Source organism: Acipenser ruthenus, chromosome 24 (assembly GCF_902713425.1).
Source record: "Acipenser ruthenus chromosome 24, fAciRut3.2 maternal haplotype, whole genome shotgun sequence".
NCBI lineage: Eukaryota > Metazoa > Chordata > Actinopteri > Acipenseriformes > Acipenseridae > Acipenser > Acipenser ruthenus.
The window spans coordinates 10,287,754-10,300,907 of record NC_081212.1 but is presented as its reverse complement, the minus strand read 5'-3'; the positions used below and the strand labels follow the sequence as shown (position 1 = coordinate 10,300,907).

Sequence of the window (13,154 nt, the reverse complement as noted above, 5' to 3'; positions counted from 1 at the left end):
GTGTAGACCGTCATTGCTTTGGTGCACATAGGAGTGATGGGATACCAAGATGCAAATCTATCTGTCTCGCTCTCTTGCATCTAACATAAGCAAACGTTATTTATTTTTTTTATATAATGGTCACTAGTTATAAGTCTCCCCATCCTACAATGTGGGGTTTCATTTTTCAATCCTTTTATCTGACAATTACCTCCACAAGTAAATAAATGAATTCGCATACAGGGAGTTGAACCCTGGTCACCTGGGTGAAAAAACGGGAATCGTAACCACTAGATCATATGGGAAATCACTGCTTCTTGTTTGCTACCCGAAGCCAGCAGAGAAATGTGCAGGTCATTTTTTTACACTGCTGCCATCGAAAGGGCAAAACAATGAATCGAACCTGGATTGCTCATTTTAGACCGCTCCAAATGATTTGTTTAATGCAGTGTATTTTTCTTTTGCGATGTTTTGATTACTCCCCTCGTGACTTTTATTCTGATTTGGGCACCCCCTTTCGTGCACGGATTTGAAAAGCATAAACTTTAACTGCAATATTTGTACCTGTGATTCTGTAGGTATATGAATAAACTGACATCTGTCGAAACTCGGGATATAACCCGGGAAATTTAGATATTCAACCTAACGATCGCCCTCCTGAGCTTTGTCGGCATGAATGACATAGTTGATCAAACTCTTCTTTGTTCTACGAGAACCAGCAACATTTTGTGAGACCAGATAGTCGTCTTGTTCTGTACAGACCTGCGAATTCATGGAATTTGAAAACATTCCGCATTTTAACATGCATTTTAAGAAGAAGAGTCAGAGTATCAACATTGTCGTTTCTGTGAGTCAAGCAGCAGTCGAAGCCAAAACGTTGCAGAGTGCATTCTCACTCCGTTTAATATACAGTCAGACTTGCATTGACAATGCACCATGCACACTACAAATACATCGTTCTGGTCTGGGTGGCTGTTTACCTGGGGAGAATAAATACATACAGTGAAAAAAAGATGCCGTGCTGTGTTTCCACCCGGTTTCGAACCGGGGACCTTTCGCGTGTGAGGCGAACGTGATAACCACTACACTATGGAAACATGTTGCTTAACAAACGATCCGTGTGTTGCGCTCTAAGCATACAGTGCCGATTACCCATTTTGGATCCTGCAGTGCAAGGCAGTCTTCACTTAAAGCCCAGCTGAATGTAACAATGTACATGTGAAAGTTTCCATAGTGTAGTGGTTATCACGTTCGCCTAACACGCGAAAGGTCCCCGGTTCGAAACCGGGTGGAAACATGTGCTTGTTCGTTTTTTTGTTGCGGTCTTCTCCGCTCTCTGTGAGTCCAGCAGCAGACTGCGTCAAAAAGTTGCACTGAGAATTGATTGATTTATTTTATTTTATTAATGGGTGTTTCATTCGAGAAGCAGCTGTATCAGAGTGGCGCAGCGGAAGCGTGCTGAGCCTTATAACCCAGAGGTCGACGGAGCGAAACCGTCTTCTGTTAGCCTTTTTTTTCTTCTGTTGGCAAAGTAGTTGTTTTTAAAAGATGAACTCTAGTCAAAAGATATTGTATTATTTTTGCAACTACAGTCTGAATACTAAAATTGCCTTTGAAGAGAAGTTACATAATGTGCATGATATATCTGGGAGAAAGGAAAGCAATAGAACGGAGAGTTCCCATGACCTCCATGCATGGCTGTTTTCATGATATATTCATGTGCGTAAATTGTTTGGTAGGTTAACTCCCCAACCCCAAAACAGATTTCCATGTTTCTTTTTCGTGTGTCACCACAACTTTAATGCTACTGCAAAAAAGCCAGATATCTATTAACATGGCTGGGGAGGCAAATTGATGTTTAGCTCTTTTAGTATTTGTCTAGAAGGTTTTCTCCGTGTCGAATGCCCCGTGTTTTGTAAAATGAAAGATGACGCGTTGTTAGCGTGCGCGTTCCGAATGCCTGCCAGCTGCATAGTAATATAATTGACACAACAGGAGAAACGGCCCCTAACCTTGTAAATACACTTGTATGTTATAAAGAGTAAAAAGATCAACTCAAATGTTGTGCCCAATCAGTAGAATACAAAACCAAACCCAGAATGTCAAAGCGTCAACATTTGTTCTGTTCTTTCAACTACATGATAGCAGACTCTGTGAGACTGTCAAAAATTGCCAGCGGCGACTATATTTCAAGTCACCACGGCGGGGTATTGGTTAAAGTTTTCAACTAGCAATAATCACGCCTCGGACAAACCTCATGGGCTATGATACTGCCACTGCGCAAAGCTACAGAACTTGGGATAACTAAATGCTACCCCCTACAGCAAAGACATTTGACTTGCCGGTGGGCAAGTTACTGCGATATAATACAGTACAGTTAAATGATCCCTCAAACGTAGAGGTTTATGTTATCGACACTGCAGCCTCACAATGCAACAGAGTCCACTTTTTTATTCCGATTATATATGAACTGAAGTGTAGACCGTCATTGCTTTGGTGCACATAGGAGTGATGGGATACCAAGATGCAAATCTATCTGTCTCGCTCTCTTGCATCTAACATAAGCAAACGTTATTTATTTTTTTTATATAATGGTCACTAGTTATAAGTCTCCCCATCCTACAATGTGGGGTTTCATTTTTCAATCCTTTTATCTGACAATTACCTCCACAAGTAAATAAATGAATTCGCATACAGGGAGTTGAACCCTGGTCACCTGGGTGAAAAAACGGGAATCGTAACCACTAGATCATATGGGAAATCACTGCTTCTTGTTTGCTACCCGAAGCCAGCAGAGAAATGTGCAGGTCATTTTTTTACACTGCTGCCATCGAAAGGGCAAAACAATGAATCGAACCTGGATTGCTCATTTTAGACCGCTCCAAATGATTTGTTTAATGCAGTGTATTTTTCTTTTGCGATGTTTTGATTACTCCCCTCGTGACTTTTATTCTGATTTGGGCACCCCCTTTCGTGCACGGATTTGAAAAGCATAAACTTTAACTGCAATATTTGTACCTGTGATTCTGTAGGTATATGAATAAACTGACATCTGTCGAAACTCGGGATATAACCCGGGAAATTTAGATATTCAACCTAACGATCGCCCTCCTGAGCTTTGTCGGCATGAATGACATAGTTGATCAAACTCTTCTTTGTTCTACGAGAACCAGCAACATTTTGTGAGACCAGATAGTCGTCTTGTTCTGTACAGACCTGCGAATTCATGGAATTTGAAAACATTCCGCATTTTAACATGCATTTTAAGAAGAAGAGTCAGAGTATCAACATTGTCGTTTCTGTGAGTCAAGCAGCAGTCGAAGCCAAAACGTTGCAGAGTGCATTCTCACTCCGTTTAATATACAGTCAGACTTGCATTGACAATGCACCATGCACACTACAAATACATCGTTCTGGTCTGGGTGGCTGTTTACCTGGGGAGAATAAATACATACAGTGAAAAAAAGATGCCGTGCTGTGTTTCCACCCGGTTTCGAACCGGGGACCTTTCGCGTGTGAGGCGAACGTGATAACCACTACACTATGGAAACATGTTGCTTAACAAACGATCCGTGTGTTGCGCTCTAAGCATACAGTGCCGATTACCCATTTTGGATCCTGCAGTGCAAGGCAGTCTTCACTTAAAGCCCAGCTGAATGTAACAATGTACATGTGAAAGTTTCCATAGTGTAGTGGTTATCACGTTCGCCTAACACGCGAAAGGTCCCCGGTTCGAAACCGGGTGGAAACATGTGCTTGTTCGTTTTTTTGTTGCGGTCTTCTCCGCTCTCTGTGAGTCCAGCAGCAGACTGTCAAAAAGTTGCACTGAGAATTGATTGATTTATTTTATTTTATTAATGGGTGTTTCATTCGAGAAGCAGCTGTATCAGAGTGGCGCAGCGGAAGCGTGCTGAGCCTTATAACCCAGAGGTCGACGGAGCGAAACCGTCTTCTGTTAGCCTTTTTTTTCTTCTGTTGGCAAAGTAGTTGTTTTTAAAAGATGAACTCTAGTCAAAAGATATTGTATTATTTTTGCAACTACAATCTGAATACTAAAATTGCCTTTGAAGAGAAGTTACATAATGTGCATGATATATCTGGGAGAAAGGAAAGCAATAGAACGGAGAGTTCCCATGACCTCCATGCATGGCTGTTTTCATGATATATTCATGTGCGTAAATTGTTTGGTAGGTTAACTCCCCAACCCCAAAACAGATTTCCATGTTTCTTTTTCGTGTGTCACCACAACTTTAATGCTACTGCAAAAAAGCCAGATATCTATTAACATGGCTGGGGAGGCAAATTGATGTTTAGCTCTTTTAGTATTTGTCTAGAAGGTTTTCTCCGTGTCGAATGCCCCGTGTTTTGTAAAATGAAAGATGACGCGTTGTTAGCGTGCGCGTTCCGAATGCCTGCCAGCTGCATAGTAATATAATTGACACAACAGGAGAAACGGCCCCTAACCTTGTAAATACACTTGTATGTTATAAAGAGTAAAAAGATCAACTCAAATGTTGTGCCCAATCAGTAGAATACAAAACCAAACCCAGAATGTCAAAGCGTCAACATTTGTTCTGTTCTTTCAACTACATGATAGCAGACTCTGTGAGACTGTCAAAAATTGCCAGCGGCGACTATATTTCAAGTCACCACGGCGGGGTATTGGTTAAAGTTTTCAACTAGCAATAATCACGCCTCGGACAAACCTCATGGGCTATGATACTGCCACTGCGCAAAGCTACAGAACTTGGGATAACTAAATGCTACCCCCTACAGCAAAGACATTTGACTTGCCGGTGGGCAAGTTACTGCGATATAATACAGTACAGTTAAATGATCCCTCAAACGTAGAGGTTTATGTTATCGACACTGCAGCCTCACAATGCAACAGAGTCCACTTTTTTATTCCGATTATATATGAACTGAAGTGTAGACCGTCATTGCTTTGGTGCACATAGGAGTGATGGGATACCAAGATGCAAATCTATCTGTCTCGCTCTCTTGCATCTAACATAAGCAAACGTTATTTATTTTTTTTATATAATGGTCACTAGTTATAAGTCTCCCCATCCTACAATGTGGGGTTTCATTTTTCAATCCTTTTATCTGACAATTACCTCCACAAGTAAATAAATGAATTCGCATACAGGGAGTTGAACCCTGGTCACCTGGGTGAAAAAACGGGAATCGTAACCACTAGATCATATGGGAAATCACTGCTTCTTGTTTGCTACCCGAAGCCAGCAGAGAAATGTGCAGGTCATTTTTTTACACTGCTGCCATCGAAAGGGCAAAACAATGAATCGAACCTGGATTGCTCATTTTAGACCGCTCCAAATGATTTGTTTAATGCAGTGTATTTTTCTTTTGCGATGTTTTGATTACTCCCCCCGTGACTTTCATTCTGATTTGGGCACCCCCTTTCGTGCACGGATTTGAAAAGCATAAACTTTAACTGCAATATTTGTACCTGTGATTCTGTAGGTATATGAATAAACTGACATCTGTCGAAACTCGGGATATAACCCGGGAAATTTAGATATTCAACCTAACGATCGCCCTCCTGAGCTTTGTCGGCATGAATGACATAGTTGATCAAACTCTTCTTTGTTCTACGAGAACCAGCAACATTTTGTGAGACCAGATAGTCGTCTTGTTCTGTACAGACCTGCGAATTCATGGAATTTGAAAACATTCCGCATTTTAACATGCATTTTAAGAAGAAGAGTCAGAGTATCAACATTGTCGTTTCTGTGAGTCAAGCAGCAGTCGAAGCCAAAACGTTGCAGAGTGCATTCTCACTCCGTTTAATATACAGTCAGACTTGCATTGACAATGCACCATGCACACTACAAATACATCGTTCTGGTCTGGGTGGCTGTTTACCTGGGGAGAATAAATACATACAGTGAAAAAAAGATGCCGTGCTGTGTTTCCACCCGGTTTCGAACCGGGGACCTTTCGCGTGTGAGGCGAACGTGATAACCACTACACTATGGAAACATGTTGCTTAACAAACGATCCGTGTGTTGCGCTCTAAGCATACAGTGCCGATTACCCATTTTGGATCCTGCAGTGCAAGGCAGTCTTCACTTAAAGCCCAGCTGAATGTAACAATGTACATGTGAAAGTTTCCATAGTGTAGTGGTTATCACGTTCGCCTAACACGCGAAAGGTCCCCGGTTCGGAACCGGGTGGAAACATGTGCTTGTTCGTTTTTTTGTTGCGGTCTTCTCCGCTCTCTGTGAGTCCAGCAGCAGACTGCGTCAAAAAGTTGCACTGAGAATTGATTGATTTATTTTATTTTATTAATGGGTGTTTCATTCGAGAAGCAGCTGTATCAGAGTGGCGCAGCGGAAGCGTGCTGAGCCTTATAACCCAGAGGTCGACGGAGCGAAACCGTCTTCTGTTAGCCTTTTTTTTCTTCTGTTGGCAAAGTAGTTGTTTTTAAAAGATGAACTCTAGTCAAAAGATATTGTATTATTTTTGCAACTACAGTCTGAATACTAAAATTGCCTTTGAAGAGAAGTTACATAATGTGCATGATATATCTGGGAGAAAGGAAAGCAATAGAACGGAGAGTTCCCATGACCTCCATGCATGGCTGTTTTCATGATATATTCATGTGCGTAAATTGTTTGGTAGGTTAACTCCCCAACCCCAAAACAGATTTCCATGTTTCTTTTTCGTGTGTCACCACAACTTTAATGCTACTGCAAAAAAGCCAGATATCTATTAACATGGCTGGGGAGGCAAATTGATGTTTAGCTCTTTTAGTATTTGTCTAGAAGGTTTTCTCCGTGTCGAATGCCCCGTGTTTTGTAAAATGAAAGATGACGCGTTGTTAGCGTGCGCGTTCCGAATGCCTGCCAGCTGCATAGTAATATAATTGACACAACAGGAGAAACGGCCCCTAACCTTGTAAATACACTTGTATGTTATAAAGAGTAAAAAGATCAACTCAAATGTTGTGCCCAATCAGTAGAATACAAAACCAAACCCAGAATGTCAAAGCGTCAACATTTGTTCTGTTCTTTCAACTACATGATAGCAGACTCTGTGAGACTGTCAAAAATTGCCAGCGGCGACTATATTTCAAGTCACCACGGCGGGGTATTGGTTAAAGTTTTCAACTAGCAATAATCACGCCTCGGACAAACCTCATGGGCTATGATACTGCCACTGCGCAAAGCTACAGAACTTGGGATAACTAAATGCTACCCCCTACAGCAAAGACATTTGACTTGCCGGTGGGCAAGTTACTGCGATATAATACAGTACAGTTAAATGATCCCTCAAACGTAGAGGTTTATGTTATCGACACTGCAGCCTCACAATGCAACAGAGTCCACTTTTTTATTCCGATTATATATGAACTGAAGTGTAGACCGTCATTGCTTTGGTGCACATAGGAGTGATGGGATACCAAGATGCAAATCTATCTGTCTCGCTCTCTTGCATCTAACATAAGCAAACGTTATTTATTTTTTTTATATAATGGTCACTAGTTATAAGTCTCCCCATCCTACAATGTGGGGTTTCATTTTTCAATCCTTTTATCTGACAATTACCTCCACAAGTAAATAAATGAATTCGCATACAGGGAGTTGAACCCTGGTCACCTGGGTGAAAAAACGGGAATCGTAACCACTAGATCATATGGGAAATCGCTGCTTCTTGTTTGCTACCCGAAGCCAGCAGAGAAATGTGCAGGTCATTTTTTTACACTGCTGCCATCGAAAGGGCAAAACAATGAATCGAACCTGGATTGCTCATTTTAGACCGCTCCAAATGATTTGTTTAATGCAGTGTATTTTTCTTTTGCGATGTTTTGATTACTCCCCCCGTGACTTTCATTCTGATTTGGGCACCCCCTTTCGTGCACGGATTTGAAAAGCATAAACTTTAACTGCAATATTTGTACCTGTGATTCTGTAGGTATATGAATAAACTGACATCTGTCGAAACTCGGGATATAACCCGGGAAATTTAGATATTCAACCTAACGATCGCCCTCCTGAGCTTTGTCGGCATGAATGACATAGTTGATCAAACTCTTCTTTGTTCTACGAGAACCAGCAACATTTTGTGAGACCAGATAGTCGTCTTGTTCTGTACAGACCTGCGAATTCATGGAATTTGAAAACATTCCGCATTTTAACATGCATTTTAAGAAGAAGAGTCAGAGTATCAACATTGTCGTTTCTGTGAGTCAAGCAGCAGTCGAAGCCAAAACGTTGCAGAGTGCATTCTCACTCCGTTTAATATACAGTCAGACTTGCATTGACAATGCACCATGCACACTACAAATACATCGTTCTGGTCTGGGTGGCTGTTTACCTGGGGAGAATAAATACATACAGTGAAAAAAAGATGCCGTGCTGTGTTTCCACCCGGTTTCGAAATGGGGACCTTTCGCGTGTGAGGCGAACGTGATAACCACTACACTATGGAAACATGTTGCTTAACAAACGATCCGTGTGTTGCGCTCTAAGCATACAGTGCCGATTACCCATTTTGGATCCTGCAGTGCAAGGCAGTCTTCACTTAAAGCCCAGCTGAATGTAACAATGTACATGTGAAAGTTTCCATAGTGTAGTGGTTATCTCTTCGCCTAACACGCGAAAGGTCCCCGGTTCGAAACCGGGTGGAAACATGTGCTTGTTCGTTTTTTTTGTTGCGGTCTTCTCCGCTCTCTGTGAGTCCAGCAGCAGACTGCGTCAAAAAGTTGCACTGAGAATTGATTGATTTATTTTATTTTATTAATGGGTGTTTCATTCGAGAAGCAGCTGTATCAGAGTGGCGCAGCGGAAGCGTGCTGAGCCTTATAACCCAGAGGTCGACGGAGCGAAACCGTCTTCTGTTAGCCTTTTTTTCTTCTGTTGGCAAAGTAGTTGTTTTTAAAAGATGAACTCTAGTCAAAAGATATTGTATTATTTTTGCAACTACAGTCTGAATACTAAAATTGCCTTTGAAGAGAAGTTACATAATGTGCATGATATATCTGGGAGAAAGGAAAGCAATAGAACGGAGAGTTCCCATGACCTCCATGCATGGCTGTTTTCATGATATATTCATGTGCGTAAATTGTTTGGTAGGTTAACTCCCCAACCCCAAAACAGATTTCCATGTTTCTTTTTCGTGTGTCACCACAATTTTAATGCTACTGCAAAAAAGCCAGATATCTACTAACATGGCTGGGGAGGCAAATTGATGTTTAGCTCTTTTAGTATTTGTCTAGAAGGTTTTCTCCGTGTCGAATGCCCCGTGTTTTGTAAAATGAAAGATGACGCGTTGTTAGCGTGCGCGTTCCGAATGCCTGCCAGCTGCATAGTAATATAATTGACACAACAGGAGAAACGGCCCCTAACCTTGTAAATACACTTGTATGTTATAAAGAGTAAAAAGATCAACTCAAATGTTGTGCCCAATCAGTAGAATACAAAACCAAACCCAGAATGTCAAAGCGTCAACATTTGTTCTGTTCTTTCAACTACATGATAGCAGACTCTGTGAGACTGTCAAAAATTGCCAGCGGCGACTATATTTCAAGTCACCACGGCGGGGTATTGGTTAAAGTTTTCAACTAGCAATAATCACGCCTCGGACAAACCTCATGGGCTATGATACTGCCACTGCGCAAAGCTACAGAACTTGGGATAACTAAATGCTACCCCCTACAGCAAAGACATTTGACTTGCCGGTGGGCAAGTTACTGCGATATAATACAGTACAGTTAAATGATCCCTCAAACGTAGAGGTTTATGTTATCGACACTGCAGCCTCACAATGCAACAGAGTCCACTTTTTTATTCCGATTATATATGAACTGAAGTGTAGACCGTCATTGCTTTGGTGCACATAGGAGTGATGGGATACCAAGATGCAAATCTATCTGTCTCGCTCTCTTGCATCTAACATAAGCAAACGTTATTTATTTTTTTTATATAATGGTCACTAGTTATAAGTCTCCCCATCCTACAATGTGGGGTTTCATTTTTCAATCCTTTTATCTGACAATTACCTCCACAAGTAAATAAATGAATTCGCATACAGGGAGTTGAACCCTGGTCACCTGGGTGAAAAAACGGGAATCGTAACCACTAGATCATATGGGAAATCGCTGCTTCTTGTTTGCTACCCGAAGCCAGCAGAGAAATGTGCAGGTCATTTTTTTACACTGCTGCCATCGAAAGGGCAAAACAATGAATCGAACCTGGATTGCTCATTTTAGACCGCTCCAAATGATTTGTTTAATGCAGTGTATTTTTCTTTTGCGATGTTTTGATTACTCCCCCCGTGACTTTCATTCTGATTTGGGCACCCCCTTTCGTGCACGGATTTGAAAAGCATAAACTTTAACTGCAATATTTGTACCTGTGATTCTGTAGGTATATGAATAAACTGACATCTGTCGAAACTCGGGATATAACCCGGGAAATTTAGATATTCAACCTAACGATCGCCCTCCTGAGCTTTGTCGGCATGAATGACATAGTTGATCAAACTCTTCTTTGTTCTACGAGAACCAGCAACATTTTGTGAGACCAGATAGTCGTCTTGTTCTGTACAGACCTGCGAATTCATGGAATTTGAAAACATTCCGCATTTTAACATGCATTTTAAGAAGAAGAGTCAGAGTATCAACATTGTCGTTTCTGTGAGTCAAGCAGCAGTCGAAGCCAAAACGTTGCAGAGTGCATTCTCACTCCGTTTAATATACAGTCAGACTTGCATTGACAATGCACCATGCACACTACAAATACATCGTTCTGGTCTGGGTGGCTGTTTACCTGGGGAGAATAAATACATACAGTGAAAAAAAGATGCCGTGCTGTGTTTCCACCCGGTTTCGAACCGGGGACCTTTCGCGTGTGAGGCGAACGTGATAACCACTACACTATGGAAACATGTTGCTTAACAAACGATCCGTGTGTTGCGCTCTAAGCATACAGTGCCGATTACCCATTTTGGATCCTGCAGTGCAAGGCAGTCTTCACTTAAAGCCCAGCTGAATGTAACAATGTACATGTGAAAGTTTCCATAGTGTAGTGGTTATCTCTTCGCCTAACACGCGAAAGGTCCCCGGTTCGAAACCGGGTGGAAACATGTGCTTGTTCGTTTTTTTTGTTGCGGTCTTCTCCGCTCTCTGTGAGTCCAGCAGCAGACTGCGTCAAAAAGTTGCACTGAGAATTGATTGATTTATTTTATTTTATTAATGGGTGTTTCATTCGAGAAGCAGCTGTATCAGAGTGGCGCAGCGGAAGCGTGCTGAGCCTTATAACCCAGAGGTCGACGGAGCGAAACCGTCTTCTGTTAGCCTTTTTTTCTTCTGTTGGCAAAGTAGTTGTTTTTAAAAGATGAACTCTAGTCAAAAGATATTGTATTATTTTTGCAACTACAGTCTGAATACTAAAATTGCCTTTGAAGAGAAGTTACATAATGTGCATGATATATCTGGGAGAAAGGAAAGCAATAGAACGGAGAGTTCCCATGACCTCCATGCATGGCTGTTTTCATGATATATTCATGTGCGTAAATTGTTTGGTAGGTTAACTCCCCAACCCCAAAACAGATTTCCATGTTTCTTTTTCGTGTGTCACCACAATTTTAATGCTACTGCAAAAAAGCCAGATATCTACTAACATGGCTGGGGAGGCAAATTGATGTTTAGCTCTTTTAGTATTTGTCTAGAAGGTTTTCTCCGTGTCGAATGCCCCGTGTTTTGTAAAATGAAAGATGACGCGTTGTTAGCGTGCGCGTTCCGAATGCCTGCCAGCTGCATAGTAATATAATTGACACAACAGGAGAAACGGCCCCTAACCTTGTAAATACACTTGTATGTTATAAAGAGTAAAAAGATCAACTCAAATGTTGTGCCCAATCAGTAGAATACAAAACCAAACCCAGAATGTCAAAGCGTCAACATTTGTTCTGTTCTTTCAACTACATGATAGCAGACTCTGTGAGACTGTCAAAAATTGCCAGCGGCGACTATATTTCAAGTCACCACGGCGGGGTATTGGTTAAAGTTTTCAACTAGCAATAATCACGCCTCGGACAAACCTCATGGGCTATGATACTGCCACTGCGCAAAGCTACAGAACTTGGGATAACTAAATGCTACCCCCTACAGCAAAGACATTTGACTTGCCGGTGGGCAAGTTACTGCGATATAATACAGTACAGTTAAATGATCCCTCAAACGTAGAGGTTTATGTTATCGACACTGCAGCCTCACAATGCAACAGAGTCCACTTTTTTATTCCGATTATATATGAACTGAAGTGTAGACCGTCATTGCTTTGGTGCACATAGGAGTGATGGGATACCAAGATGCAAATCTATCTGTCTCGCTCTCTTGCATCTAACATAAGCAAACGTTATTTATTTTTTTATATAATGGTCACTAGTTATAAGTCTCCCCATCCTACAATGTGGGGTTTCATTTTTCAATCCTTTTATCTGACAATTACCTCCACAAGTAAATAAATGAATTCGCATACAGGGAGTTGAACCCTGGTCACCTGGGTGAAAAAACGGGAATCGTAACCACTAGATCATATGGGAAATCGCTGCTTCTTGTTTGCTACCCGAAGCCAGCAGAGAAATGTGCAGGTCATTTTTTTACACTGCTGCCATCGAAAGGGCAAAACAATGAATCGAACCTGGATTGCTCATTTTAGACCGCTCCAAATGATTTGTTTAATGCAGTGTATTTTTCTTTTGCGATGTTTTGATTACTCCCCCCGTGACTTTCATTCTGATTTGGGCACCCCCTTTCGTGCACGGATTTGAAAAGCATAAACTTTAACTGCAATATTTGTACCTGTGATTCTGTAGGTATATGAATAAACTGACATCTGTCGAAACTCGGGATATAACCCGGGAAATTTAGATATTCAACCTAACGATCGCCCTCCTGAGCTTTGTCGGCATGAATGACATAGTTGATCAAACTCTTCTTTGTTCTACGAGAACCAGCAACATTTTGTGAGACCAGATAGTCGTCTTGTTCTGTACAGACCTGCGAATTCATGGAATTTGAAAACATTCCGCATTTTAACATGCATTTTAAGAAGAAGAGTCAGAGTATCAACATTGTCGTTTCTGTGAGTCAAGCAGCAGTCGAAGCCAAAACGTTGCAGAGTGCATTCTCACTCCGTTTAATATAC

General features: G+C 41.4%; 20 non-coding genes across 20 annotated transcripts; 10 read left to right on the top strand and 10 right to left on the bottom strand.

Moving 5' to 3' along the window:
• Positions 1–1,003: 1,003 nt before the first annotated feature.
• trnav-cac (transfer RNA valine (anticodon CAC)) lies at positions 1,004–1,076 on the bottom strand. Its single transcript has one exon. It is a non-coding gene; the product is annotated as a tRNA-Val (tRNA).
• A 127-nt stretch (positions 1,077–1,203) lies between these two features.
• On the top strand, positions 1,204–1,276 carry trnav-aac (transfer RNA valine (anticodon AAC)). The gene has a single exon. It is a non-coding gene; the product is annotated as a tRNA-Val (tRNA).
• Positions 1,277–1,831: 555 nt separating this feature from the next.
• Positions 1,832–1,888, top strand: LOC131700875 (U7 small nuclear RNA). Its single transcript, XR_009308684.1, has one exon. It is a non-coding gene; the product is annotated as a U7 small nuclear RNA (small nuclear RNA).
• A 239-nt stretch (positions 1,889–2,127) lies between these two features.
• LOC131700674 (U4 spliceosomal RNA) lies at positions 2,128–2,267 on the bottom strand. The gene has a single exon (XR_009308481.1). It is a non-coding gene; the product is annotated as a U4 spliceosomal RNA (small nuclear RNA).
• A 1,190-nt stretch (positions 2,268–3,457) lies between these two features.
• trnav-cac (transfer RNA valine (anticodon CAC)) lies at positions 3,458–3,530 on the bottom strand. The gene has a single exon. It is a non-coding gene; the product is annotated as a tRNA-Val (tRNA).
• A 127-nt stretch (positions 3,531–3,657) lies between these two features.
• On the top strand, positions 3,658–3,730 carry trnav-aac (transfer RNA valine (anticodon AAC)). The gene has a single exon. It is a non-coding gene; the product is annotated as a tRNA-Val (tRNA).
• A 553-nt stretch (positions 3,731–4,283) lies between these two features.
• LOC131700874 (U7 small nuclear RNA) lies at positions 4,284–4,340 on the top strand. Its single transcript, XR_009308683.1, has one exon. It is a non-coding gene; the product is annotated as a U7 small nuclear RNA (small nuclear RNA).
• A 239-nt stretch (positions 4,341–4,579) lies between these two features.
• Positions 4,580–4,719, bottom strand: LOC131700673 (U4 spliceosomal RNA). Its single transcript, XR_009308480.1, has one exon. It is a non-coding gene; the product is annotated as a U4 spliceosomal RNA (small nuclear RNA).
• Positions 4,720–5,909: 1,190 nt separating this feature from the next.
• On the bottom strand, positions 5,910–5,982 carry trnav-cac (transfer RNA valine (anticodon CAC)). The gene has a single exon. It is a non-coding gene; the product is annotated as a tRNA-Val (tRNA).
• Positions 5,983–6,109: 127 nt separating this feature from the next.
• Positions 6,110–6,182, top strand: trnav-aac (transfer RNA valine (anticodon AAC)). Its single transcript has one exon. It is a non-coding gene; the product is annotated as a tRNA-Val (tRNA).
• A 555-nt stretch (positions 6,183–6,737) lies between these two features.
• Positions 6,738–6,794, top strand: LOC131700873 (U7 small nuclear RNA). Its single transcript, XR_009308682.1, has one exon. It is a non-coding gene; the product is annotated as a U7 small nuclear RNA (small nuclear RNA).
• A 239-nt stretch (positions 6,795–7,033) lies between these two features.
• Positions 7,034–7,173, bottom strand: LOC131700672 (U4 spliceosomal RNA). Its single transcript, XR_009308479.1, has one exon. It is a non-coding gene; the product is annotated as a U4 spliceosomal RNA (small nuclear RNA).
• Positions 7,174–8,363: 1,190 nt separating this feature from the next.
• Positions 8,364–8,436, bottom strand: trnav-cac (transfer RNA valine (anticodon CAC)). The gene has a single exon. It is a non-coding gene; the product is annotated as a tRNA-Val (tRNA).
• A 127-nt stretch (positions 8,437–8,563) lies between these two features.
• Positions 8,564–8,635, top strand: trnav-aac (transfer RNA valine (anticodon AAC)). The gene has a single exon. It is a non-coding gene; the product is annotated as a tRNA-Val (tRNA).
• Positions 8,636–9,190: 555 nt separating this feature from the next.
• Positions 9,191–9,247, top strand: LOC131700872 (U7 small nuclear RNA). The gene has a single exon (XR_009308681.1). It is a non-coding gene; the product is annotated as a U7 small nuclear RNA (small nuclear RNA).
• A 239-nt stretch (positions 9,248–9,486) lies between these two features.
• LOC131700671 (U4 spliceosomal RNA) lies at positions 9,487–9,626 on the bottom strand. Its single transcript, XR_009308478.1, has one exon. It is a non-coding gene; the product is annotated as a U4 spliceosomal RNA (small nuclear RNA).
• Positions 9,627–10,816: 1,190 nt separating this feature from the next.
• Positions 10,817–10,889, bottom strand: trnav-cac (transfer RNA valine (anticodon CAC)). The gene has a single exon. It is a non-coding gene; the product is annotated as a tRNA-Val (tRNA).
• A 127-nt stretch (positions 10,890–11,016) lies between these two features.
• trnav-aac (transfer RNA valine (anticodon AAC)) lies at positions 11,017–11,088 on the top strand. The gene has a single exon. It is a non-coding gene; the product is annotated as a tRNA-Val (tRNA).
• Positions 11,089–11,643: 555 nt separating this feature from the next.
• LOC131700871 (U7 small nuclear RNA) lies at positions 11,644–11,700 on the top strand. Its single transcript, XR_009308680.1, has one exon. It is a non-coding gene; the product is annotated as a U7 small nuclear RNA (small nuclear RNA).
• A 239-nt stretch (positions 11,701–11,939) lies between these two features.
• On the bottom strand, positions 11,940–12,079 carry LOC131700670 (U4 spliceosomal RNA). The gene has a single exon (XR_009308477.1). It is a non-coding gene; the product is annotated as a U4 spliceosomal RNA (small nuclear RNA).
• Between the last annotated feature and the right edge of the window lie 1,075 nt (positions 12,080–13,154).